The sequence below is a fragment of the Phascolarctos cinereus genome, unplaced genomic scaffold (assembly GCF_003287225.1).
Source record: "Phascolarctos cinereus isolate Bilbo 61053 unplaced genomic scaffold, phaCin_HiC Scaffold_5;HRSCAF=322, whole genome shotgun sequence".
NCBI lineage: Eukaryota > Metazoa > Chordata > Mammalia > Diprotodontia > Phascolarctidae > Phascolarctos > Phascolarctos cinereus.
Window position 1 is genome coordinate 122343962 of NW_027555958.1, and position 26634 is coordinate 122370595.

At 36.6% G+C, this 26634-nt stretch overlaps 1 long non-coding RNA gene across 1 annotated transcript in view; it reads left to right on the forward strand.

Annotated features, from left to right (window-relative positions):
• LOC144457548 (uncharacterized) overlaps positions 1–19888 on the forward strand; it is a 257270-nt gene extending 237382 nt beyond the window's left edge. Inside the window, exon 2 of the long non-coding RNA XR_013486938.1 lies at positions 19392–19888. This is a non-coding gene — a long non-coding RNA (uncharacterized LOC144457548). The remainder of the gene's footprint in view (positions 1–19391) is intronic.
• The last annotated feature ends 6746 nt before the right edge of the window (positions 19889–26634 follow it).

Below are 26634 nucleotides of genomic sequence, written 5' to 3' on the forward strand. Positions count from 1 at the left end.
CTGTGAAGCTTGATCTACACTGCAGATATATGTTCATGACATAAGATAGAACTGTGATTGCCCTAGATGTTACCCTCTGCAGAGAACACAGACATGGATATTCCCCATGGGAGCTGAATTTTCCACTGATTCCTTCAGGGGAACATGAACATATCCATAGGAGGAAAAATGAGCTATGTCCCAAATCACAGGACCTCAAAATTGGCGGGGACCTCAGAGACCATCTAGGGCCAACTACACCCTTATGCCATTTTCCTTCATAACACCCCACCCAAAAAATGGTCATTTTCAGCCAGTGAATAAATATTTAAGTCACTGCTATGTGGCAGGCACTGTGATAAGTTACAAAGAAAGGTAGAATACAGTCCTTTTCCTCAAGGTTCTCTGAATTGACTGGTAGAGACAACACATAAGCAACTAGGAACAAACAAGCTATATTCAAAGTGAGTTGGAAATAGTCAATAAAGGGAAGACACTAGAATTAATTAGATTGGTAATGGCTTCTTGTAGAGGATGCAATTTTAGTTGGGAGCTGAAGTAAGAGAAAACATCTAGTAAGTGGGGACCTATAACCTCACAAGGAAACAAATTTCACATTTAGAAAACTTTAATTGTTAGGAAGCTTTTCCTTATAAGAAGTCCAAACCTGCCTCTTTACAACTTCCACATAGTTATCCCAATGCTGCTTTCTGGAGCCAAGCAGAACTGGGTTAATCCCTTTTCAATACCACAACTCTCCACATACTTGAAAACAGAAATTATTTTTTACCTTCTCTAGTTTAAACATCCTCAGTTCCTTCAACTGAGCCTTTTATGATATCATCGTTATGCCTTTCATCATCCTGCCTACCATCTGTGGATCCCCTTCAGTTTGTCAATGTCCTGAAGAACATAATCTTCCAGATGCAGGCTGACCAGAGCAAAATACAGTAAAATCTTCATTTCTGTCATCCTGGAAACTGTACATTTCAATAAAACCTAGACACACCAACTCTTTTGGCTGGCAAGAAGCACTGTTAGCTAATATTGAAAAATCAGTCTACTAGAATACCATATCAGTTTTAGGGAAAATATTTTCTATCCACATTGTATCGCTCTCTCTTCCCACTATCCCTTCATATCTTATACCTGGAAAATCAATTTATTGAACCCAATTATAGGCCTTCACAATTATTTTCATGAAATTTTATCTTATGAGATTCAATCCATTATTCTAGCAAGTCAAGATGACATTGACTCTTTCACCTAATTTGTTAATTATCTATCTGCATTAGTTTTGTATCATTTGCAAATTTTGGTAAGCACATCCTCTATGTTTAATCTAAATCATTGATGCAGAATTAAATATTACAAGATGACAGATCCCTGGAAGACTCCACTAGAGGACTTCATTCAACTTTTGAGTACTCTGACTTCAGTCATTCAACCACTTCTTAAATCTATCCAAATATTCTACCCTCTAGTCCAAGTATTTCTCTCTTGTTTTCACAGATAGTATGAAAAACTTTATTAAATGCTTTCCTGAAATAGGGGAAACTATATTTTAATTATTCTTCCAAGCTACCAATCTAGTGATCCCACCAAAAAAGAGAATGAGCTTATATTGGCATGACCTGTTCTTAGTGAAATGTTGGCAAATAATAATAACTGAAGTTTAGTTATAACTAATATATATGTAAAACATATAACTAACATTTATGTATGGAGACACTGTGCTAAGCTCCTTAAATTATTATTTCATTTAATCTTCACAGCAACCCTGGGAGGCAGGTGTCATTATTATTCCCATTTTACAGTTGAGGAAACTGAGGCAAATAGTGGTTAAGTGACTTGTTCAGGGTCACACAGCTAGTAAGTATCTGAAGTGAGATTTGAACTCATGAATTCCTGAATTCAGGCTCCATCCATTTAATAGTACAATTTAGAATATTTTGTCAGGAATTGAAATAATATTCACTGGTCTATGGTTCGCAGACTCTGACCTATGGTTTTCAGACTCACTTCTTTTCTCCCTTCCCCTTTTAAAAATTATGACCTTGTTTGCAGCTCTCCAATTCCCCTAAAGAGTTAATTCCAGAGATATCTGACAGTGGCTCAGCATCATACATGTCAATTCTTTAAGAATCCTAGTACATAACTCATCTTGTCTGTTTGGAATTTTAAATTGGTTAATGAGTTCCATGCCCATCCATATTGATTCCACAACTGAAAAACACTCTTTCCTTGCCCCTCTTCCCTCTCAGGGTCTTCTCTTCCTTTAATATGCAGCTCAGACATCATGTTCTGATGAAGCTTTTCCTGATCTCCCTCACCAATTATTGGTGTCCTTTCTCCTATTGTGCCCTTATATTTAACCACTCTGTGTATATATGTGTATTCATATATTTATTAAATTTATGTTGATGTGTACATTTCTATATGTACTTGTCTTCCGCATTCTAAGAGGTTGAGTCACCTCCTCCCCTACTAAATCTCATCATCATCATCATCATCATCATCATCATCATCATCATCATCATCCATCATGGTTATCAGCAACATTATCATTGCCATTGGATGAATGTACTACTTAAATATATGGCAGTCTTTTCGAAGCAAGCATAAAGCTAATGAAGAGAAAGTAGGGACTTGTGAGACAAACTAGCATTTCGAAGTCATTGCTGAATGAGAAGAACAAATTCAGGGAAATTATCACCTCCACGACACCAGCAACTTTAGTATAATAAAATGGTCAACTATGTATAGAAAGTATCCAAAGAAAACTTGCACAATATTAAAAAGCAGGCCCCATAACACTCAGAAAGATCACTATTTCCTCACTAAGACAAAGAAGAGGACTGATGGATGGTCTTAGATTGAATGACAAAAAGGTTACAAATGTTTAGGAATACTTCCTGAACAAATGGATACCACTTCACAGAGAAATTGTAAAGACTAATGAGATGCATGTCACTGGACTTATCAAAAGTTACTGTCATTGGTTTACTATCCAACGTAGCTTTAGAAATTGGAAAATCCAAGAATGTAACACCGAAAAGCCTGCTCTGGACAGAGAGCAGCTAGGCAGAGCAGTGGATAGAATGCTGTGGCTGGAGTCAGGAAGACTCATATTCCTGAATTCAAATCTGACCTCAGACACTTACTAGCTGTGTGACCCTGGACAAGTTGCTTAACCCTGTTTGCCTCTGTTTCCTCAACTATAAAATGATCTGGAGAAGGAAATGGAAAAGCACCCCCCATACCTTTGCCAACAAAACGCCAAAGGGATTATGAAGACTCAGACATGATAGAACAACAATGATGTCAACAAAGAAAGGCCAAACAAATGGGTAATTCAAGCAGTTTTTTTTTTAATAGAAGAAGAAAAGTTTATGATAGCATTTAGGATCAGGTATTGCTTCCAGAAAATATAGAAAGCTCAATCTTAAGGGTCCTGGACTCTGTTAATAGCTTCAAGAAAATGGTAGAAATGGTGCAATATATTGCTTTAGTTTGCAAAAATTAGCACTTACTGAATAACTACAAAGACATAAAGTTGTCAGAATTACATATCAGAGACACAATATTTTTCATAAACCAAGATAAGTTTCCAAACTTCAAATACAAACCTGAAAATATCCATGAAATTCAATTAAAACTAACAAAATCATTATCTCAAAATTATTGCTCAGAATCATCCAGATGTAACATCAACATACAAAAATTTGTGCACATTTTAGATGTTACCATATTACAAACGATGTGCAATAAAATTATCTCCAAAATATTGAAACCTAATAGCAGAAATCAAAACTTTGTGGTGAGAGGAAGAAATCTATATCTTTCCCATCATCATCATTTGTAAGTTACCTTGAAGGTACTTTTTGCTGGGCTACAGAAGATGAAACTGTATCCCAATAGTTTCATTCAGTCACCAAAAATCAATCATTTTATCCACCTGCATAATAGTTTACTGAATTCAAAACATGTAAGAATAATCACAGGATAGCTACTTGTCCTGAGACCATTTCTAACTGAGCTCCATGTGACATAAACATGGTAAGAATGAAATAACTGACATTTATATGGTGCTTTAAAGTTTGCACAGAACCTTACATGCATTATCTCATGTTACTTCATCAACCAGTTCATCTTTATTTAGTAAGAGTCAGCTACAGAATTGTACCTCCCCTTTTGTATTTATAACCTTTTAAAGAATCATATGATCATTTTCATGCCAAGAAGTTATTGGCTCTGCTTTTAGCAGCAAGAATATCAACAGATGTCCGGATCATTGAAGTCTTCTGTCAGTACTCTATCACATCTTTATGCCAGAATTGTAAACTGTTTCCTGAACTCATCATATATCCTCTCTGGGCCATCTGCATATAATCCATTATCATCATCATCAACAACAACAACAACAACAATAACTAACATTTAAATAGTCCTTTACATATATTAGTTCCTTTTATTCTCACAACAACCCCGGGAGGTAGGTGTTATTATCCTCATTTTAAAGATGAGGAAGGTAAGGAAGAGATTAAATGATTTTTCAGAGTCAGAAGGATAGTAAGTGTCTGAGGATAGATTTGAACTCAAACCCTCCTGACTCCAAGTTGAGAGCTGCATGGTTTCCATTTAGTGATTTGCAAACCTCTTGGGGGGGGGGGTCATAATGATAGCCCAAAGGGTTCATGCTAAAATTGTTTAATGGTACCCTAAGCACTAAATAATGGCCCAATTATGTTGTGAATATATTTTTCCACTGTGAAAATAAGTATGTGAATATTTGATTATAGATTTTTGCACTGGTGATTCAAAACTGTCATAATCATTCACACAGTTTTGGTCTACTAAACTAAAATAACGATTGACACTTGAGTGCAAACTGATTCCCAACAGCTGATCAGATGCATGGCATATTCATTCTGTACATTGCACCAGAGTAGCTCCCTTGTTCCCTTCTGCTACCATTTAATAAGAATTCATCAGCTGTGTGATTGTAAAATGTTATATACATTGGCATTCTTGTAACACTAACGTAAGACTGTTTGAAAATCATCATTGCAGGACATGCATGTTACAAGCCATTTTGAAATTATCATGGATCATCACCAATGTTCTGCAGAAGCAAACCTTATACTGCCTCTCATTGCTGTATTTTTTTTAAATATAAATTTATTAATTTTTAGTTTTCAAAATTTACTTCCACAAGATTTTGAATTCCAAATTTTTACCCCATCTCGCCCCTCCCCTCAACCCAAGATGGCTGGCATTCTGAATGCCCCTTCCCCTAGACTGCCCTCTCTTCTATTTCTTCCCCCCCCTTTCTCTTATCCCCTTCCCCTTCTATTTTCCTGTAGGGCAGGATAGATTTCTGTACCCCATTTCCTGTATTTCTTATTTCCCAGTTGCATGTGAAAATTTTTTTTTAAACATGTGTTTTTAAAACCTTGGGTTCCAAATTTTCTCCCTTCCTCCCTCCCTACCCACCCTCATTGAAAAGGCAAGGAACTCAATATAGGTTATACATGTACAGTTATGCAAAACACTTCCACAGTAGACATGTGAAAAACTAACTCCATTTCCCTTAATCTTATCCTGCCCTCCCATTTATTCTATTCTTTCTTTTGATCCTGTCTCTCCTCAGAAGTATTTGCCTCTGATTACCCCCTTTCCCAATCTGCCCTCCTCTCTAACATCCCCCTGCTCTTTTGTCCCCTTCCTCCCCTCCTATTTTCCTGTAGGGTAAGACAGATTTCCATACCCCATTGAATGTGTATGTTATTCCCTCCTTAAGCCAAATCCTATGAGAATAAGATTCACTCATTCCCTCTCACCTTCCCCATTTCCCCTCCACTGTAAGAGTCTTTTCTTTTCTGTTTTTTTTTGTGAGGTAATTTGCCCCATTCTACCTCTCTCTTTCTTCTTCTTCTAGTATAATCCTCTCTCATCCCTTAATTTTATTCTCCAGATATGACCCTTAATCTTCAACTCACCCTGTGCCCTCTATCTATCTATCTATCTATCTATCTATCTATCTATCTATCTATCTATCTATCTATCTATCTCATCTATTATCTCTATCTATCTACATACATAAATTTTTTCCCTCCAACTACCCTAATACTGACAAAGGTCTCATGAGTTATAAATATCATCTTTCCATGCAGGAATGTAAACAGTTCAACCTTAATAAGTCTCTTATGATTTCTCTTTCCTGTTTACCTCTTCATGTTCCACTTGAGTCTTGTATTTGAAAGTCAAATTTTCTATTCAGCTCTGGTCTTTTCATCAAAAATGCTTGAAAGTCCTCTATTTCACTGAATGACCATTTTTTCCCCTGAAGGATTATACTCAGTTTTGCTGGGTAGGTGATTCTTGGTTGTAATCCTATCTCCTTTGCCCTCCGGAATATTATATTCCATGCCCTGGTCCTTTAATGTAGAAGCTGCTAAATCTTGTGTTATCCTGATTGTGTTTCCACAGTACTTGAATTGTTTCTTTCTGGCAGCTTGTAATATTTTCTCCTTGACCTGGGAACTCTGGAATTTGGCTACAATATTCCTAGGAGTTTTCCTTTGGGGATCTCTTTCAGGAGGAGATTGGTGGATTCTTTCAATTTCTATTTTGCCCTCTGGTTCTAAAATATCAGGGCAGTTTTCCTTGATAATTTCTTGAAAGATGATGTCTAGGCTCTTTTTTTGATCATGGCTTTCAGATAGTCCAATAATTTTTAAATTCTCTCTCCTGGATCTATTTTCCAGGTCAGTTGTTTTTCCAATGAGATATTTCACATTGTCTTCTAATTTTTTCATTCTTTTGGATTTGTTTTACAGTGTCTTGATTTCTCATAAAGTCACTAGCTTCCAATTGCTCTATTCTAATTTTTAAGGAAGTATTTTCTTCAGTAATCTTTTGGACTTCCTTTTCCATTTGGCCAATTTTTTTTTAGGGCATTCTTCTCCTCATTGGCTTTTTGGACCTCTTTTGCCATTTGGGTTAGGCTATTTTTTAAGGTGTTATTTTCTTCAGTATTTTTTTGGGTCTCCTTTAGCAAGCTGTTGACTTGTTTTTCATGATTTTCTTGCATCACTCTCATTTCTCTTCCCAGTTTTTCCTCTACTTCCCTTACTTGCTTCTCAAAGTCCCTTTTGAGCTCTTCCAAGGCCTGGCACTGATTCATATTTTTCTTGGAGGCTTTGGATGTAGGAGCTTTGATTCTGTCATCTTCTTCTGGTTGTATATTTTGATCTTCTTTTTCACCAAAGTAAGATAATATAGTCTGACTCTTTTTGCACTGCTTGCTCATGATCCTAGCCAATTACTTGAGTTTTAAACTCTTTGTTAAGGTAAGAGTCTGCTTCTAATGTGGAAAGTGTACTGTCCCAAGCTTCAGGGGTTTGTGTAGCTGTTTTCAGAGATACTTGTAGGGACCTGTAAATTTTCAGTTCTTGCAAGGTGGTATGATAAGGGGCAAGGTGTTTACTCCTTTCCTGGCCTGTGCTCTGGTCTGTTAGTGACCACAAGCACTCCTTTCTGTCCTGGAACTGTGAGGAAGGTTTTCTCTCCAAGCCCACTAAAAAGTTCCACCATGCCAGTGCTCCTCCTAGCCCCAGGACAGCTGCCCAGAACTGTTACCCAGGTCCAAGCACAGGCAAAGAAAGAGATTCCTGCCTCAGCACTGGCAAAGAGATCCCTGCAATTTCTCTCTATCAGCCACTCAATTTCCCCTCAGTGTGTGGGCCAGAAGCTCCGGAAGCAGCCATTGCCCCGGGGGCCACGCTCTGTGCTCTGGAACTGGCTCTGAGACCTAGCTTCTCTCTCACCACAGAAGCAGACTTTTCCCACTGAACTTCTAAGTTTTCTTTAGCATTCATGGGGTAAGAAGTCTGGAAACCACCACAGCTGCCCAAGATTCAGTCCTCTGAGGCCTGCTTCAGGTTCTCTGAGGCCTGTGCCCCCACGCTACACTGAGTTTCTCTTTCCATCTGGCACGATATACCTTTCTGATCAATCATCCAGATTGTTTTGGGCTGGAAATTTATTTCACTCTGTCTTCTGGTGGGTTCTGCTGCTTTAGAATTTGTTTAGAGACATTTTTTTTATAGGTATTTGGAGGGGTTTCTGGGAGAGGTCAAGCAAGTCACTGCTTTTAGTCTGCCATCTTGGCTCCGCCCTCATTGCTGTATTAAAGTTTTTTTTTTAACTTTAAACTTATCCTCTGCATATGTTACTACTTGATTCTAATAGATTTTCAAATGAACTGGTTGGCAACACTGGTCAGTTGGTGAGTAGAGTTTCTGTCAAAGTATAACTGGTTTGTCAGTGGTAGAAGAAAAGAAAGTCACATCTGAAGAGACTTTTTCTTTACGAAAGCCATTTACATACATTGTTAAAAACAAAATAATACATGCAATTGAACTTTAAGTGCATTTAATGTTTAATATAGCATTTATCATTAGCCAGTAGAAAAGTAAATGTTCTATATTGTAACTTGCTATTCATTTACGTTGATTGGTTACTTGGCTAAAAATTAAAAAAAAAAAAGAATTTCTATCTATCAGCAAAAAAGCTTGTGGGGGGCAGCTAGATGGCCCAGTGGACTGGCCCTGGATTCAGGAAGACCTGAGTTCAAATCTGGTCTCAGACACTTGACACTTACTAGTTATGTGACCCTAGGCAAGTGATCAGAAAATACAACACCTCTGAACCATCTTTATGGGGCAGCTAATTCGCATAGTGGATACAGCAATGTCCCTGGAGTCAGGAGGGCCTAAATTCAAATCTGTTCTCAAACACACGATACTCATTACCTGTGTGACCTTGGGCAACTCACTTAACTCCAATTGCCTCACCAAAACAAAACAAAACAAAACAAAACAAAAAACTTATGAAATCCTCTTATCAATTTCTGCTTCAAGTATTTCTACTTTATTTTTGTTTTAAATCGAAATCCAGAAATGAACTTGATGCAGAATCATGTTTAAGACTGTATTTATTTAGTATTGAACCAAATAGTGCAATCTTTTATTCAAATAAAAGAGCCCAACATCAAAATTAAGTTTATGTATTATTATTTTACTATATTGGACTTTTTAATTTAAACAAAGGTTTGCACTATTTGACTCAATAGGAAAAGTTGTAAATTAAAAATGTTTTTATTCATTAAAATTTGGAAAAAAAGTAAATATAATATGAAATCTTGCAGATAATAAATTGCAAGTATATCATCTTGCTGGATTACTTGTTTTAATTCTTACTGAATGTGCTACACAAAATATTTATGATTATTTTGTGATTACTTTTATAGTTTTCATAATTATAGGTAGTATAAGATCTTATATTTTATGTAGTGTCATATAAATTTTAGTTTAGAGCTTTTTAGTGCAAAATTTAAAATTATAGTTATTGTAAGCACTTAACTGTATAGATCTTAAAGAATGTTATAAGCAATACATTACATCATCCTAGGGATTTATAGGACTTTTGGGGGCTGCTGCTGTTGACAAGGGTTTGTGGAACAAAATACATTGATGTTCACTGTGCCTTCCAGATGCCTATATTACTCCTTTTCCCTCCCCTATTAATTTTATGTAAATACTCTCAATCATGTTTCTTCTCCTAGTTGATTGCTGAATTTTCTCACATGAGTATGTCTTCTTAGCATGGGCAGCTAGGTGGTGCAGTTGATAGAGTGCTCGACCTGGAGGAAGGAAGACTCATCTTCCTGAATTCAAATCTGGCCTCAGATATTTAGCTGTGTGATCTTGGTAAGTCACTTAACCCTGTTTGCCTCACTTTCCCCATCTGTAATGTGATCTGGAGAAGAAAATATCAAACCACTCCAGTATCTTTGCTGAGAAAACCCCAAATAGGAGCATAAAGTATCAGCTGAACAACAACAAATAATTTCTTAAAATTAAACTCTGCCCTCAATTTTGTCTATTCTGCTCTATTTGAAAATGGGCTATACTATTCCAGAGCCATGAATCCCGCCTCGGTAAGCCTCAGTGATATCTACCCAGGTTAATTTTCCTCGGCATTAGGATTTCTACTTTATATTGTTTATCTTCCATGCTTTCTGGACGTACATTATGACCATGGGTTTTAGTAATGACTACATTTTTGGAATTTGTTTCTATAAATTACTGGTTCTTTCTTCTACTATTTTTCTTTCTCTGTCCCAGATGTTTCTCTCTCTGGTACCTCTCTGGCTTGATGGATACATAGATATGAGTAGGCCGTTTCCTCCCTTTCCCTCATTTTCAGTTTAAAGTCCCCTTGATCAGATTTTTAAGACTCTTATGAAAACACATTTTCCCAGCTACCACTAGAGGTATTACAATCTTCTCCATGAGCCTGTCATTGCTGTGTTTTAAGCAGCAGTTTAGAAATCCAAATCCTAATCTTAAGCACCATTTTTTAAAAAGTCAGTCGTTTAGTTCCAAAATTTTCCTTTCTCTTCCTAAATTCCCTAGCTTTAAAGAGTAGCAGTGGTAGGAAGGTCACTAGTACTTCTCATGCCTTCAGTTTCTTACCCAGAATTTTATAATTTTATAATTCCTAGAAACATTTCTTTGCTGTTGTTGACAATACCATTTGTTCCAATACTAATCACCAGAATTAGGTAGTACTTCTCAGATGTTACAAATCTTGAGAATCTTTGTCACTTTTCAGATACATGGCCTGAAGAGACAAAAAAGGTCACCTGATGAGAATGAAGATAGGAGTAAAAAGCAATGTTCAGATCAGCTGCTGCAGGGAACATAACAGGGAATTAACAAAATACAAATAGAAAGATTGCTGAATGGCAGTGAGGGCCTAACTCAGTTTAGCCAGCATGAATTTGCAGGAGACCTATTCAGCATGGTTTGTGGATTCTCTCTAGCAATGTTCAGAAGTTGAGGAGTATAGAACACAGATAGCAGGGAATCAGCCAGTGTTGAGGTTTAAAAAGTGGGAATAGAAGGCCAAAGTGTAGAGGATTTCTAGGTAACCGCTGCCTTACTGTAATGGAGCATTACAGGTTCGGGAAAAGCAAGGAGGACTGAAATAAAAATGGAGTCAGTCATTTGGCTTCTAAGGAGAAGTCTAAGGACCCAAGGTCAAGATGAGGATGCAGATCAAGTTTGGCAGGATAGAGGTCAGTAATAAAGAGATAGGAAGCTGTGGTGAAAGAAAAGATTTTCATAATTCTCAGAAGTAAAGCAGTTATAATTGAGGAAGCTAAAGCTATGACGGTGTTGGTGAAGTAGTGATAAGTGTTGGTGCTGAGTAGGTCAGGTCAGATGTTAAAAGAGTTATTTCCTTGAAGGCAAGAACTGCCATTTTTATCTATGTATATCCAGAACCTAACTAATACTATGCATTGCATGTAGTAGACAATTAATATATCCTTGCTCATCAAACAAATAAATAGTGGAAATCAAATTTGATAAGGGTGAGGATGAGGGCTGGAGTAGAGAGGAAGACTATGAACTATGTGGTAAAGTGGTAGAGGAAAGTATGAGAATGTTCTACGGGTTGACAACATTAGAAAACAGGATGAGTGGCTTAGTTTGATGGCATAGATTTCAAAAGATGAAATGTAGTGATGAACAACGGGTGATGAAGATTAGGTGGCAAAGTTAAGTTGCATTAGATATCAAAGGATATGCCAACTACTCCTCTCTACTTCTTCCCCTATAAGTTAGAGAGATAAAGAACATTTATAAGAGGCCTTTGTTGAAGAGAGGTACTGCTGTCATCAGGGGAAAGGCAGATTTCAATGAAGGTAAATAGATAGAAGGAGAATTTGAGGAAAATGTCTATAATGTTGCAGAGCCTATTCAAAATAGAAGAGCTTTACAGGACCTCAAACAGTAAAGGAGAGGAGAGGACAAGGGCTGAGCTGAATAAAGGTGAGAATGAGGAGGGAATGGAAGAGAGAATTGCCTTGTGTCTAGAGGAATAAATGTGAATAATAGCAATGAAAAAAAGCAGGAAGTTTGAAAGCCAAACATATATATATGTGTGTGTATATATGTATATATATATATATGTGTGTGTATGTGTGTGTGTATGTGTGTGTATATATATATATGTATGTATGTATGTATGTATGTATGTATGTATATATGTATATATGTATATATTTAGTGCCAGTGCCAGAGCCAATGTTCCTATTGGAATGTAGATTGTTGTGAAGCTGTTGGTTTGTTTTCCCCTACTGGTGAGCCTGATCCATTGGACTCCTCCTGTCTTCCTTTGCATTGGAACCAGGTATGTTGCTGACATATCTCCAAAATTTTGATTTCTCTTTAAGAATAGGTCGTCTGATAGGTTTTTGAACTTCTTCCCCTGAGGCACATTGCAGTCCTCTATAATTTGGTAAATAAGTACTAGAGAGTTTCCTGAGATTCTGATAGGTTAAGAGACTACTGATATTATTATCTCTATTTTACAGATAAAGAAACAAGCTCTCAGTGACAAGACCCATCGTCATACAGGTAGAAAGTGTCAAAAGTAGAATATATCAGTCTCAGGGAGGGGGAAAGAGAAGGAGGGAAGGATATAATTTGGAATTGAAACAAAAAAAATGTTAAAAATGATTTTTACATGTAATTGGGGGAAAAATAAAATACTTTTTAAAGTAGGATATGAAACCTGATTTTTGTCAGGTATTCTAACCATTATGGTGAAGTATCTTTCTACTTTTAAGAATAAATTAGGAGAAAGTGTGCTGATATATGCTTCACAAATACTATGACTTCAAAAGAGAATACAAAATGTGGTTAGTGGTCCGTTATCTTCACTTATGAATGCAAAGAATGATCTTTAATGATACCAAGGAGGCCCTCCAAAAACTGACCTGTCAATGGAAGGCCTGGGACAGCAGCCTAGTCATGAATATAAATCATATTCTAGGAGGGTTTTTTTTTTTTGGAGTTTGAGGAATGACCTTAACCAATTGCAATTAAAAGAGGTTCATAGCCCAGAAGTATTGTCTTATAATGACCTGTCACTTCCTTTAGCATGTTAGTGCTTATAGAATTACAGAGGACCTGACCATTACTGGTCTCTGTGATTATGAAACATATTTCACTCATTCAACATGTATTTATTGCTTCTGTTGTTGTTCAGTTGTTTCAGTCACGTCTGACTCTTTGTGGAGTTCTTTCCAAAGATACCAGAATGGTTTGCCATTTCTTTCTCTAGCTCATTTTACAGATGAGGAAACTGAGGCAAACAAGGTTAAGTGACTTGCCCAAGGTCACACAGCTAATAAATGTCTAAGGCTAAATTTAAACTCAGGTCTTCCCGACTTCAGACTTATATTCACTCATATTCACTGTGCCATTTAGCTGCCTGAGCATTTATTAGGTACTTACTATTTTCCAGGCACTGTGTTAGGCACTGGGAAAACTAAAAGAAAAATTAAAGTCTTGCCCTAACAGAGCTTACATTTCTATTGGAAGAGCTTATATTATACTTTTGACAGCCTCCTTCTGTGGATTGATTGAGTCATGAGAACCTATCCTTGGAACTGATTTTCTTTCTTCTGCTTCCATCTCCCATCTGGTTTAGATAAAATCATTGCTTGCCCTACCTTGAGATGAACTATAATTCTGTAACCTGACTAACTTATAACTTCATCTTCTGACTGGCTTGTCTGAGACACCATTTGAGAGACTCCATTACACACCACCCTGCAGATCTTTTTTTTTTCTTTATTTTGCAATTCCAAAACCACTTTGAGATGTTAAAGGATTGTTGCCTCAGGGCAGCAACTTTTGTTGATTTATGCTACTAGGAACTCAGTAAAAACCTATTCTTTGAGGTAGCCTGCCATGTCACTTCACCTTGGACAATGGATTTCCAAGCTGGGTCTCCTAGCCAGATCAACCTGTGACATTGAACTCTATGTTTGCAAACACTTAACTGAACATTCTGCTATTTTTGGGAAAGGCAAAAATAGGAGATAACTGAGCAAAACACTTATTGTCTGGTCCAGAAAAGGTCTCAGAATTGGGACATATTATTTCAAGAAGCCAAGGATCAACATAAGTCTCAGAGAACAGCTGCAATATTTGTGGACTGCTGTAAGCTCGTATCAAAAGTAAGGTCTGTTGCTTGGTGTACTACAATGTGTTTGGGAATCTGGAAGTGACAGGTGATTATGGATAAGAGGTCCACGTTCCTGTTAGGCATCCTTGGCACAGAAGCAATTGTTGTTCTGTTATTTCAGTCATTTTGACTCTTCACGATCCCATTTGGGGTTTTCTTGGCAAAAATACTGATGTGGTTTGCCTCTTCCTTCTCCAGCTCATTTTCTTTTTTTTTTCCTTTCCGGTGAGGGCAGTTGGGGTTAAGTGACTTGCCCAGAGTCACACAGCTAGTGAGTGTTATGTGTCTGAGGCCAGATTTGAATTTGGGTCCTCCTGACTCCAGGGCCAGTGCTCTGTTCACTGCACCACCTAGCTGCCCCCTCCAGCTCATTTTCTGAGGCAAACAGGGTTACGTGACTTTCCCAGGGTCATAGAGCTAGTAAGTGATTAAGACCAGAGACAGTAGGGAACAACAGAAGGAATTGTAGTTTAAGGAGTTAAGAGGACCGACCTGGGTACAAATCCTAGCTCTGCAAGTGATTACCTGTGTGACCCTGCAAAATCATGTAAGCTCTCAGGGCCTCATTTCTTGCTCTGTAAAATGCCTGAATAGATGACCTCCATACTTTCTTCTAGCTTGGTAAGTCATCACTTCTAAGTGGTGAGTCTAAACTCCTTCCTTGGCTCCGGCCTGGAACTGGACTCATGACTGACAATTAGCACTTTTCTGGCTCAGCCTGCCTAGCACAAGCTTAAACTGAATATAACAAAGCTAGACTTTTGATGTATTATTATTTTTTCATTTATATGGGAAATGTTTTTATGCCACTGTCTTTTGACAGTGAAATAATCATGATATATGCAGGTCTTTAATGGGTATAGGCACCTGAATTGGCTCAATAGCTTCCAAATTTGTTGATGGTGTTGAATAATTTTAGTAATAATAGAAATAATAATAATAATAATAATAATAATAATAATAATAATAATGGCTATCATTTATATAATGCATAAAGGTTTGTAAAGCATTTTTAAAATATCATCTTATTTTGTCCTCTTAACATCTCTGGGGGGTAAATGCTGTTGTTATCTTCATTTTGATGATTAGGAAACCGAAGCAGATAAAGGTTAAGTGACTGGCCCAGGATTGCACAACTCGTAAGTGTCTAAGTCTGGATTTGAATTCAGGTCCTCCTGGCTCTGTTCTGGTGTGCCACCCATCTGCCTCTGAGTTAGTGAATGTAAGACAGTAGACTTGATGATTTTCTTTCATTGTTCCTTTATCTGGTATGAAGTGAAGGTCCCTTGCGGTATAGTATGCTGTTATCTGAAAGTCACATGGTGATGCCAGTAAGTAGTGAATGTAGGACCAGAGGTAGCAAAGGTAGGTGAAGTCTGCAGGAAGAACATTAGATGACAAAGATTATCCTCAAAGAAGATAAGAGAAAATACACTTTTCTCCCTTTGTAAAAGTAGGGTAGGTATGGGTACTATCTACTACGAGCATCTGCCCTGGAGTCAGGAAGCCTCATCTTCCTGAATTCAAATCTGACCTCAGACACTTACTAGCTGTGTGACCCTGGGCAAATCACCTAACCTTGTTTGCCTCAGTTTCCTCATCTGTAAAATGAGTCAGAGAAGGAAATGGCAAGCCACGCTATTACCTTTGCCAAGAAAACCCGAAGAGTTGGACACAACCAAAAATGACTGAATATCAAAATACTTTTGAACTGTTTTCCCCCCACTCTTTCTTTTTATTCTTTGTTGTAATTATTGGGTAGGAGAGAACAGAGGGAGATAGATTCAGAAATTAAGGTGATAAAAAACAAAATATCAATATTTTTAAAAAGGAATATTGTGTTTGTAGTCAGAATTTCATCTCTGAAACTAATTTGTTTCACTTCTTTGGGCCTCAGTTTACTTAACTGTGAGATGAAGGGGTCAGAATAGATGATTTCCAAGTACCTTCCAGACCTCAGTTTTATGATCCCGTGATTCCACCACCGTCCATCCCTCTTTCTATATGCTCCATGCCCAGGCGTCTAGGCTAGTTAGGTTATTGTAGGCTGGACCCCTTCTAGAAGTACCCCAAATTACACAATTTTCCTGATGCCATCTGCTTCTCAAAGACTACTTGTTCTGCGATCTAGTTTATCAGAGCCCTACTAAACAACTTACTAAGGTGTTACTGTATGATTGTGATACTTTTCCAAGGTAATAGGGCCCCTCATTGCCTTAATTCAAAAGGGTTAGTTGTGGAAATTCCAGCCACCAGAGTAAGCTGGTGAGGGATATGGGTATGTGTAGGGAACCTTTCAGCACTTTTCAAATGACACCCACATAAGGGGCTGCCTACCTAGTCAATTCAGAGCTGACTCTAAGTGCACAGTTGACTGACCCTATGCAGAAGCTGGCCAGACATTCCAGCAAATAAGAAGAGAGAAAAGCAACAATGCTTGATGTAGTTATATCCTTCACCTTTTCTTTCAAAGATAGCATTGGGAGTGGCAGCTAGCCAGGTTTTTACAAATTTGTCACAGTTAAGTTCCCATTAGAGAAAACAACTTCATAAACAGATAAAGCCTTTCCTGGATCTCTGCAAACATCTCTCTCCATAGCAACCTTTAGTATCTGTAACATGAATCTATTCCTCATGTGATATTTTTAATTGCTTGAAATGGAGCTTTGTAGACAGAGACAATGAAAATTGGTCCATGGATGAATAGGTTTATTTTCTTTTGAAAGTTCAGAGTGGTATAGTATCTAGCATGCTAGACTTGGAGTCAGGAAGATCTGGGTTCAAATCTCGCTAACTATAGTAATCATGGACAAGTCACGCAATTTTTTGGAGCCTCAATACCCCCTTCTGTAGTATAGAGAGAATGATAACTTACAGTGTCTATTTCAGAGGGTTGTTGTGATGTTCAAATGAGATTAGAAACACCAACTCCTTTTTTTTGTTGTTGTTCAGTCATTTCATTTGTGTTCGACTCTTCATGACCTGGTTTGGGGTTTTCTTGGCAAAGATACTGAAGTGCTTTACCATTTCTTTCTCCAGTTCATTTTATAGATAAAGAACTGAGGCAAACAGGGTTAAGTGATTTGCCAAAGGTCATACAGCTAGTAAGTGTCTGATTTGAATTCAGAAAGATGAGTCTTCCTGACTCCAGGCCCAGCACTCTATCCACTGTGCCACCTAGCTGCCCTACATTAACAAACCTTAATAAACTATACAAATGTCAGTTATTACTCCAGAATCTTTTCACTATCCATTATTCATAAATCTCACTGCACAAGTACATATTTGAAGCCAGAATTTTTTTCTCAAATGTCAGATATTCCTTACTCTTCTAAGAACCTGAAAAAAAAAAAGAAAAAAAAGAGGTAAAATTTTTTTAAAATCCAAAAGCTAATCAGTCTTTTATAAATTGGCCCCCAAGTTAATTGGCTTTGATCCTCAGGAATTTGTAAGCAATTTGGGACCCTAAACACTTAAATTCATTTACCCTATACACAAGCATTTGCTTACTAAATGATTTGGTGGCTTTCAGTCCAGTTTATCTGGGGAGCTCTAGGTAAACAGTAGGGCTAGTCAGGAAGTCAGGCTCAAATTTATTATTAGCAACTATGTGAATGAGCTTGTCCAGAAATACTCATCTAGCTCCTGCTACCCTCACCAGATCTTGGTTTCATGAGCAACGGTACATTTCATAGAATGAGAAAAGATGAAAAAAGGGTCCAGCATCTTCCCTGAAAGTTAAAAAAAAATATTTTTTTTCCAGGCAATTAGGGTTAAGTGACTTGCCCAAAGTCACACACCTAGTAAGTATCAAGTTTGGTTTGAGGCCACATTTGAACTCAGGTCCTTCAAAGCTGATGCTCTACCCACTGCACTACCTAGCTTTCCCTAAGAAGAAAATATGATCAAACAAAACAATCACTTTCTGGGTCAGAATAGGTTTAAGAACTGTGACTACCTCAAAAAGCTAAGGATAAGTGTAATAATAATAATAATTAATAATAATAACACCTAGAATTTGTATAGCTCTTACTATGTGCCAGGCCCTATACTAAATATTTTAAAGTACCAAGAACAGCTGAACACATTTGTTATGCATTTGGACTAATTGCTAAAACAATTTATTTTTTCTCCAAGGTAGTTTTTGTACTCAACTGTTACAACAATGAATCACCTGGAACATTTCTGTTTAACTGAGTATCTTCTAAGTGGCAGATCTTGTGTTTGGTGCTAGGAATGTGCTCATATCCCTCAGAAGAAACTAATATAGCCTCTATAATAAAACTTCGTGTTAGGCCATATGCTATTTACCTTTAGCTCCTTTTTAATTAAAAAAAAATTTGTTACACTTTAAGTTATGAACTGCCTGTATCCCTTCTCACCTTCGCCATCATGTGACACATGTGTGTACATGTGCAAGTGTGTGCTCGTGCACACGTGCACACACTTCAATTTATCAGTTCTTTCTCTGCAGGTAGATAGCATTTTCCTTCATAGGTCCTTTGTACTTGATTTGAGAATATATAATACTCAGAATAGCCCAGTCGTTCACAGTTCTTTGAACAATATCATTGTTACTGTACACAATGTTCTCTTGGTTCTGCTCATTTCACTCTTCATTATTTCATGCAAGTCTTTCTGTTTTTCTAAAATCAATCAGCTCATCATTTCTTACAGCACATAGATATTAAAGATAAAATTTTCTTATTTATTCATGACAATATCAATGGAACATTTCTTATTAATTTTTCTTTTGGCCTGCCTTAATTGCTTTCTTTCTTGCTTTTAACGGCTTTTTTTTTTTAATGTAAGGGAACCTCTGAATTACCGAGAAAAAAACTAACAAAACAAAACACATGTGTAAGGTAAGATATATGCATTTGAAAAAAGATACACTAAAATATTGACTTCAAAGCAAATGGGAGATGAAAAAAGCATACTTCTCATTTCTCTTCAAAAAACAAAAGAATTCCTTTCAAGGTTTTTTTAAATTTGTTTTACAAATCACAGTCTTCAATTTTTAAAAATAATAATTCTCTTTGACAATCATTTAATAATTGTGAGTGATCTATGGTTTTATTATAAAGTATTCTTCTAATGATGTATTTCCTTTACCCCAGAGGCCAAGTACAAAGCAGGGAAATTATCTCGGTGATACTTTTAATAACTTCCTGTGGGACTGTAAGCTTTGGCTAAAGCTGTCTCTGCAAAAGAGTTAATCATGTAATTTCGCAGATTAGACAACACAGGGTTACTAATGAGAAACTTCAGTTTGGTGATAAACTTTTTTTTTCTTCCAGGAATATTTTGAGAGGCCTGTAACCTTTGGCTGACACCCAGCAAGGCTATTAGTTTAACCATGCGATGCACTAGAAAATGTTCAAGAGTCAGCAGAACTTCTAGTTTGGAAAACCATTTGTAATGTTTGTGAAGAAGAAGCCTTCAGGACCAGAACTGGCCAAAAGGGGGGAGAAACCCCAACAGTCGAGAAATGGACTTATCAACTTCCGATGGTTGGCATGGCTTCAGTTTCCCATTTCTTCTCAACAACGGTCTTGCTATAGCAAGCACAGATCCCATTTAAATGTCATGCTGCCCTCAGTTCTATAAACAGGGATCATCCATCACTAAATATTTAGATCTGAATTGTTGGAGCTGAGTTCTGTGCCAGGGCTACGGGGATTAATTCCTTTCAAGGTCCTCACATGATGGATCTTTCACTGAAGTAAACATCCGAGAAGAGCTCACACTATGACCATAAAATATATAAATAAAGTTTAAAGTTTAATTAAGTCAACATTATTTAAAGTGGTTGTCATATTTTATGGTGAACTCTTCATGTTTATTTTGCATGGCTCCTAATAAATAGCCTCCCCAATCAGACAAAAAGGCACAGCAAGGTTAACATTTAATGATTCAATGCATGGTACAGAGGGGGAAAAAAAGCTTATTTCTGGGCAGGGATGTCATGACTTTTGCTATCTTATTCCAGTTTAATGAACTAAAATATTGTACAGACACTGAGAAAGTACGGTAGTGTCTAGGATGCTGAGAAAGCCTCTAGTGCCTTATGAAGTTGGGGTGCATGAGGTCTTTGCTACATGCTCACAAACTAGGCATCTTGGGAAATAGAAAAATAAGGGTGAATAATCTTTCAGTCACTACTCAAAGGATCATAGGATTACAGATACAGAAGGGAAAAGGGCCTTTCAGGTGGTCTAATCCAATCTTCTTTTTTGCAAATGAGATAGCTGAGCCTCAGAAAGCTGAAGTTTCAAGAACAACAGAAAGGTACAGGAGAAATATGATGGATTTAAATCAGAGAAAATCTTGTTGGATTACTTTAAAATGATAACTTCTAAAAGGGAGAAAGTAATTTTTAAAAATGCAAGCAGAAAAGCAACCACTTATCCAGTGCATTTATTTCTCTACTTCACGTTCACTACAGAGGCAACACTTCATCCTCTAGTGCATTCTGGGTGGGGCATGTTTGGCAGAAAGAATGAATGTAAGCTAATTTACAGTATAAGTAAAGAAGTGAACTTTAGTGCAGTGAGTCAAACTAGGGCCTGTTCTTTTAAAGGGCCAGCTCAGCAAACAACAAGACTTGTGATTGATCTCAAGAAGAAACACGTCTGTAAGTCTATCACATCTTAATGTGGCTATCTACAGAAAAGTTTAATGAAGAGTGTCATAAAGTTTTTCTGAGCAAAGTCAAAAAGCAATGTGGATATAGTAATACTATGGTACAGAGCTCCCAGCTACACATATTACACCTAGTCTCATGACATTTCTAATTTAGGAGCTGCCCCTTTAGGGCAAAGTATGGGCAAAATGACTATTCTCATCCCTGTTGTTAGGTGTGAATGACTGCCAGTTCCTTCCCTGTATAAAATAACCTTTTCCTTATTCACACAGTAACAGTCCCTCTCTTCTGAGAAGAAGGGAGAATCAATAAACATTTGTTTCATAAGAAAAAAAATAGACTAAACTTTTTTTTAAAGGAATGATACTGAAAAAATAATATTTTATATCATTAGGCTGAGTCTGGGGTCTTCATGAACTAAACAAAGGAAAACAAATTGTGAAACTTTACAAGCAAAGCTCTCCAGGAAGAGATGAAACAAGAGATAAAAAGGGATATTATAAATGAAGTGAGAGCTCTAGATGAAAGAGATTACAAAGTTTAGCATAGAGATTGCAAACTCTTGCTTGAGTAATGGCCATCTAGAAAATAATAAGACACTAAACAGAAATAAATAACTTTATGAGACAAGAAATATAAGCATAAAATCAAATAGAAGAAGAAATTTAAGGTATCTCTATGAAAACAACTGACCTAGAAAACAGGTTTACAGATAATATAAGAAGCATCTATCTGAAAACCATAACCAAAAAACAAGCAAACAAAAATTGGTACCATATTTTGTGAAATCACAAATACTGTCTAGACTTATTAGAAAGAGAAAGCAAAGAGAAATAGAAATGTTCTACTGGCTACTTCCTGAAAGAAACCCTGAAATGAAAACTACTAGGAATGTCATACTTAAACTCCAGACCATACACATTAAAGAAAAAAAAAACATACTGTGATTAGTAAGAAAGAAAGTGTTCATTTAACATTGATCTTAGCAGCTATCTCTATAAAGTCCAAGAGAACTAGGAGTTTGATATTCCAAAAGGGAAGAAAAAATGGTTGCAGAAACCAAGATTAATGTATTCCAGAACAAAACATAGCTAAGTAGAAATTTTGAAATTCAAATATACGAGTTGAGAGAAATTTTTAAAAAAAGTAAATACACTGAAGTAACAAGAAGGGACAATGAAAAAAAGTTTATGATAGAGAGAGAAGAAAAAAGAAACATTCCTCCAGCACCTTAATTCTTCAAGAATCATAGAGGGAGTCAAATAAGAGGGTCTAGGGGGTGTTTTTGTTCTGTTTAAATGATCTTAAACAAAGAAGGAAAAGGGAGGGAAAAAGGAATACATTGGGAAATAAACAAAGAAAAAGATGCAACTTTTTATTTTATATAATCATAGTAGGTGAGGAAAATATAACACAAACATGGAGAAATAGATGAGAGAAATGGGTCTCCCATGAGCCTCACTTTCATTTGAAAAGGACAAAGTGGAATAGAACACCTGCATCATTTTTGGTAGAAAAATGTGAAATAATGGAGGAGCCAAAAGGGAAACACGAAGTAAGGAGGTGGGATTTAAAAGTGTGTGTGTGTTGTGTGTGTGTGTGTGTGTGTAATTACAGAGGAATTAGTCACAAGCAAAACAAATTCTAACCTTGAAAGGGAAAACAACAGGATTAAAAAAAGGTAAAAAACAATGATCTGGGTCTGGGAAAGGGAAATAGAAGAGAGACAGTGAGTGGAGCAGGAATTCTCTACCATCCTTCAAAGTATAGCTCAAAGGTGACCTCCTACTTAAGACTTTTTTTTTATCTCTCTCAATTGTTAGTTTTCTCTCTGTATTCAAAGTATACACTTTAGTTTGCTTATACATGTACATGTCATATTTTCCCATTATTCTGTAAGCTCCTTGAGGGAAGGAACTACTTAATTTTTATCTTCACTCTCCTACCTCCTGTCGAATAGGAATTTAATAAATGTCATTTGTTTAAACTTAATTCAATTGACATTGTGGTAGCTAATTCCAATAAGAACAGAGCCGTACCTGTGATATAGCAGAAAAGTTCACTGGCTCTGGATTCAGACACTGCATATGTGACCTTCGGCCAATCACTTAACCTCTCACTATCTTCCACTGAGGACATTGAGGGGTTTGGATTGGATGACCTCTGGGGTTTTTTCCAGTTCTGGATCTGTGATCTTATGATCTGATGCCATAATAAACAAAAGTAATAACTGATAGTTTGGAGATATTTTTCTGCTTCTCAAACTTGTCATACCTTAAACAAAGAATAAGGTTTGTTATGCCTATGTTAAGTGTATGAAATACACAAAATTAATTTTCCTTTAAACTAGTATTTCTCTTTTAAGAAGTACTAGGAAGAACTTGAAAAGAGGAAGGACATACTTTCCCCCACATCTCGAACCTGGTTGTGTCATCCTGCCCTCAAGCATAGAACAGCTATGATCCATTCGTATATACATTATCCAAATTACAAATGATGAAATTTTTATCTCAAAGTTCCAGTCAAAGAATTAAGAATGCCAGCAGTAAACTACTACATTTTACCCAACAATATATCTTAATATATTACATGATGACAGATGTAATCCAGTTCTAAAGAACTTTTGTTAATATAGTTAATGTTTATATTAATAAGACCATGCCCCAGGTAATAATAAACTACAACGAGGCCTTCATATAAGTGACATGTTAAAATCTTGGAGATGTCATAAGGTGACATGTTTAAATGTAATACAAGTAAATATGGCTTATAGATGATGACACAATGATGGGCAAACTTTGTCATTTCAGGATCTTACAGAGGATTTCATTTGAAATATAAAACTATGGGAAGAAAACTGAAGGAAGTTCTTGGAAGTAAAGCGATTTGAGCATTTGAAACAGTGACCAGATGATAACTTGTACCTGAAAATAACATCTCCTGGATCAACATTTTAAAGAGGAGATAGATATAATCTAGCCTGGTACCTCCTCTCTCTGAAGAGAGCCAAATGGTTAGATTTTTCCTTAGCCTTTTGCTTCCCCTCCTGGCAGGAAATAAAATCTCCTTTGGAAAAAAAAAAGTAGGAAGAGAAGAGGGTAGAGATGTCTACTCTGCCTCACTTTGATTCACACAATGACATTCCTATGCTACATGTGGGAGACAGTTCTCTCTCTCTCTCTCTCTCTGTGTGTGTGTAAATTACATTCTCAGACATATATATATATATATATATATAATATATTATATATATATATATATATATATATAATATATATATATATATATATGTCTGAGAATGTAATTTATTTTTGTAAACCAATACAAGTTTGATCTTTATATAAGATTTATAGAAAAACCTGGACAAGAGTAACAAAAAATAAGAAGACAAAGATGTGTTTCATGTTTTCAATGATAAGATCATGGATTAACTGTAGCTGTAAAGATTTTGAGAAGCTTCCTGAGCTCACCTTAGTTACAGCTAAGGAACAATTTTCCAGAAACTGAAGAAGGCTATAAGTGTATATAGCCCTTAAAACTCTCCTCATATGATTCCTGTTTCCTCCCTCCTCCCCCACTACCCCAGTTAATGGTACATTGTGGATGAGGGTCAACAGCCATACAAAACCATGTTTCATGAGCCCAGAACAATGTGTTTCTTCTATCAGTCAATTCTAACTAGTCCAATATATTATACATAATCAGAGGATATATAAGTTCAAAGCGAATTTCATGGCAAGGTTATAGACAATAATGTTTCTCCCACCCTTGGTGAAAAATGAGGGTGTTTCTCTTACACTCATACACAGGTTCTCTTACCACCAGTGGAAAACAGGCAACATGAAATGAATACATGTGATGAGGGAACATGAAGGGTGGGGCAAGCATATGGAGAGCAGCTCAAACATCCAATACTACTGAGCTAATAATGCCATTTGAAGAACTGCTTTCCTCAACAAGCTGGGGTTGTTTGCTTCTCTGCTGAGCATCTCTACTGCTGCCTCTGATGCTGCTTTTCAGTTACAGTCTGTTCTTCAGTCACTATGGAGACACAGAGAGAGGGGTATCAACATTTATTTTGTGAGCCTTAAAGGGCACCTTTAACTCTTGTGATGCATACCCCTTATCTACTGCACCCAGATTATCCCTTAGGATGGAAGGAAATAAGTATTTATTAAGCACCTACTATATATCAGGCACTATGCTAAGAGCACCTTCACAACAACCTTGGGACATAGGTGCTATTATTATCTGTATTTTACACCCGAGGAAACAGGCAGACAGAGGTCTCATACACATAAGTATCTGGGGCTGGATTTAAGCTCAGATCTTCCTGGTTCCAAGTCCAATAGTTCATCCACTGTGTCACCTAGCTACCTTGGGATTTTAGTCTGTCTTTTAAGAACAGCTTTTCTAAATGTTGGGCTTGTATCCTCTTAATAGTTTCCTATATGATTTGGGGTTGGCCAATTTCTTTCAATTCTTGTCAAGATCCTGGTTATTAATTTGTTTCATTTCAAAATGTCTCGAGGATTCCACTTAGCAAAGATAAGGAGCCGTGTAGCATCGGAGGAACAAGACTCTTTTTCAATTGGCGTAATGCCCCTGATTGCCACGTACATAATGTACATCAACGTGGGAAAAGATTGAAAGGACCATCTCCTTTGTGCCTCACTTCTTCATCATATAATATAGCCAGTAACAAATCAATAGGATCCTGTATAATTCATCACCTATTACTAAAAATTCAGAGGTAACAAGATCCAACATATTGATACAAAGTATCTAAGTTAAGTGATTTAAAAACAAAACAAAACTAAACTAAAACCTCTTACCAGTTCTAAGGGATGGTTTCCATATGGTGGCAATAGACTTGAATGAGCCATAAAGCTCCTTTTTCCTAGTGCTATAGTGAAATTCATGTTTCTGGAGAATTTGTATACCTTTACAAACAGGATTCTTAACATTTTGTGTGGCGTAGACTTCTCAGAATAATATTTTTAAACCAATAAAATAAAATATATAAAATTACAAAAGAAACAATTATATTTAAATATAGGTGTGATTTTTTTCTTATCCAAGTTTATGGAATACAGGTTAAGAATATCTGCTTTATAACATAACCACTTCCTCCTCTTTATTGGAGGCTTTTAGAATTTATCCATTTATTTTAAAAAATTACTAAGCATGTACTATGTGTGCTATTCACTATCGTAGTTACTAGGAGAGATTAAAGAAGATAAGGAAGACATGATTCCTGTCTTTGCAGAACTTACATGGTAGCAGGGGTATTCGACACAGATATAATAAAAATTAGAATGTTACATTTAATAACATGATTACAAAATTCTAGGATTAATCGCATCCATCAGGGGAAATCAGAAAAAGTTTCACAGAGAAGCCTTGAGAAATGAGTTAGAATATGGAGGGAGGACTAGGACAATATTCCAAACATGGGAAAGGATGTGTTCAAAGGCAAGAGAGAGAAGAACATTTGGATGATTTTGAATAGTTGAGTTTAGCTGAAACACAAAATATGTGAGCAGTAATAATGTAAGATAAGGCTGAAAAAAGGAGAGAAATGCTAGATTGTGAAAGGCTCCAAAAACTAAGGCCTTGGGATTTTACGTAGTAAGCAAATGGAAGACATTTGGGGAGCAGAATGTTAAAATCCTACCTGTGGAGCAGAATGATGGGTTTGATTACAATGTGAAGGGCAGCAAGAAGCTGGCAGTAGGAAGACCAATTAAAAGGCTGTTATAAAAGTCCATCTAAGAGGTAATGAATTTCTTAAGAAGTACTGTGGTAGACAGACAGGAAGGAAGGAAGAGATAGCAAGGAAGTCTAATTCACAGTAACAGGCAACTGATCAAATGTGAGAGAAAAGAAAGAGGGTG